This window comes from Gavialis gangeticus, unplaced genomic scaffold, assembly GCF_001723915.1.
Source record: "Gavialis gangeticus isolate Ggan-Ray unplaced genomic scaffold, GavGan_comp1, whole genome shotgun sequence".
In the NCBI taxonomy this organism is placed as follows: domain Eukaryota; kingdom Metazoa; phylum Chordata; order Crocodylia; family Gavialidae; genus Gavialis; species Gavialis gangeticus.
This window is the reverse complement of record NW_017728996.1, coordinates 288,840-291,172: the sequence shown is the minus strand read 5'-3', so window position 1 is coordinate 291,172 and position 2,333 is coordinate 288,840. Positions and strand designations below refer to the sequence as shown.

At 46.6% G+C, this 2,333-nt stretch overlaps 1 long non-coding RNA gene across 1 annotated transcript; it reads left to right on the top strand.

The window, feature by feature from the left end:
* Positions 1–200: 200 nt before the first annotated feature.
* On the top strand, positions 201–1,596 carry LOC109288349. The gene is made up of 2 exons (XR_002095108.1): positions 201–713; positions 1,006–1,596. It is a non-coding gene; the product is annotated as an uncharacterized LOC109288349 (long non-coding RNA).
* Positions 1,597–2,333: the final 737 nt, after the last annotated feature.

The window sequence follows — 2,333 nt, the reverse complement described above, 5'->3', positions numbered from 1 at the left end:
AGAGACTAGAACCAGACGTTTGGTGAAGAATCTTGAAGGTAAAGGCACTTGGCGTTGAAAACTGCAGCACTGGAGTTAAAACAGGAAGATTTAATTTTTAAAATGTCTTTTCTATGCTTGTTTGTCATTATCTCTGTTTGTATTATTTTTTAACTGCATACAGGCAACCCCTGACATTCTGATTAATTGTCTTGTGACATTCTCCTTTTTTGTTACACGGGTTTCAAAGTACCATGCAGGATTGTGCAGTGCCAAGTGCCTTATGGGGCTGAGCTTGTCAGTGCTGTCAAACTGTCTCTCAAAAGATGCCTGTTAGAAACGCAGGGATTTTTGGATCATTTGTTTGTTCTAGTGTTTGTTTTGGATTTGGTGCACCTCAGCTTGGGTGGGTTGTGTCCCAGTCAAGATTTACAGGAGAATGCCAGTGACTAGTCTTAACACATCAGAGCTAAACAATTGCTCATTGGGGTTATGCTTTAAAAAGGAGCATGGCAGCTGTTTTCACCAGACCATCTCACTTTGTGGATTTGTCCATTTGGGGAATGGGTCCAGAGTCTGAGCAGCTGCTGCCACACTGATGAGAGCCTCCCAGTACAGACCCTGATTCTTAGCCTTTTCAGATCACAAGTTCCCTGACTGAAACCCAGGGTTCTGCTCATCCCATCTCTTTTCTCAGGAGAGTCTGAGGCACAAGATAAAAACAAGGATAAAAGGTAGTTTCCTCTATATCTGTCACTGTTGTTACTTACATAAATGGTTTAACTTGAAAGAGAGAACGTGTGAGGCAAAGAGATTTTGGGAGGAGAGCAGGGGGATGGGAGCAGAGTGGACTGAGGGAAGAGAACAAGGGGGCAGAAGCAGGAGGAAGAAAATCTGGGAGAGGATAGAGGAAGGAAGAGTTATAGAGAGAGGTAGAGAAGACTGATGCATTAAACACATTTTTAACCAAAACGTTTAATTTTTTTATTGAAATTGTACATCTCATTTTTTTTCAGCCCACCGTAGTGCAGATAACAGTCATGCTGCTGTTTTTCCATTAACCCAGCCCCCAATGCGTTACCCCAGCTGCATGCTCCACAGATCTCTGCCTCAGACTCCCCAGTCTGAAAAACGTTCCTGACAAAGAAGCAAGAGATGTTGTCTGCCAGAGAGGGGTGGAAGGAGAATGGACATGGTTACAAGGTTTGTTTATCAGTGGTCTTTGGATGGTGCAAGACCTCAGCGTGGGTGATGGATCAGTATAAATTAAGGTTCTTACTGCTGAAATAGTCACCAAGATGAGAGGTAGCAAAATATCTAGAGCCAAATTTTAAGCAGGTTACCTAGCATCTCTGAATACTTTCCATAGGTGCTGCTGCATGACTGAAAACCTGGCCATTAGTTATTGTTATTGATTACTTAAGTGCCCTATTACCAACTTCAGCACTGCTTAATGGGAAAATTAGCCACTCTTTGGGACCCCTACCTTTGTTACTTTTCCTCTCCTACCCTCTCTTCTGTTTCTTGCCTTCCTGCTTCCCTTCTCATTTTTTCTATTTTATCAATCTCCTGTTTTCTACCCCCCTTTCTCAAATCATCTGCTAAAATAATCATCAACATAGTCTTCCTGGACTTTCGGAAGGCCTTTGACACTGTCTCTCACCCTGTTCTCATTAAGAAACTGGGGGCTGTGGTGTCAACACCCACACAGTCAATTGGGTCGCCAGCTGGCTGGAGGGCCGCACCCAGAGAGTGGTGGTGAACAGGTCATTTTCGACCTGGAGGGATGTGAGCAGTGGGGTCCCCCAGGGCTCCGTCCTCGGGCCCGCGCTGTTCAACATCTTCATCAGCGACTTGGATGAAGGGGTAAAAAGCACCCTGTTCAAATTTGCTGATGACACTAAGATGTGGGGGGATGTGGGCACTCTAGAAGGGAGCAATAGGCTACAATGGGACCTAGACAGGTTACAAGGGTGGGTGGATGAGAACAGGATGGGATTCAACACTGACAAGTGCAAAGTGATGCACCTGGGGAGGAACAGCGGGCTCCATACCTACAGGTTGAGGAACTCCCTTCTTGTCAGTACAGAGGCAGAAAAGGATCTTGGAGTCATCACTGACTCCAAGATGAACATGGGCCAGCAGTGTGGGGACGTGGTCAGGAAGGCCAACCGTACCTTGTCATGCATCCACAGATGCATCTCGAGCAGGTCCAAGGAGGTGATCCTCCCCCTCTATGCGGCACTGGTCAGGCCACAGCTGGAGTACTGTGTCCAGTTCTGGGCGCCGCACTTCAAGAGGGATGTGGACAACATGGAGAGGGTCCAGAGGCGGGCCACTCGTATGATCAGGGG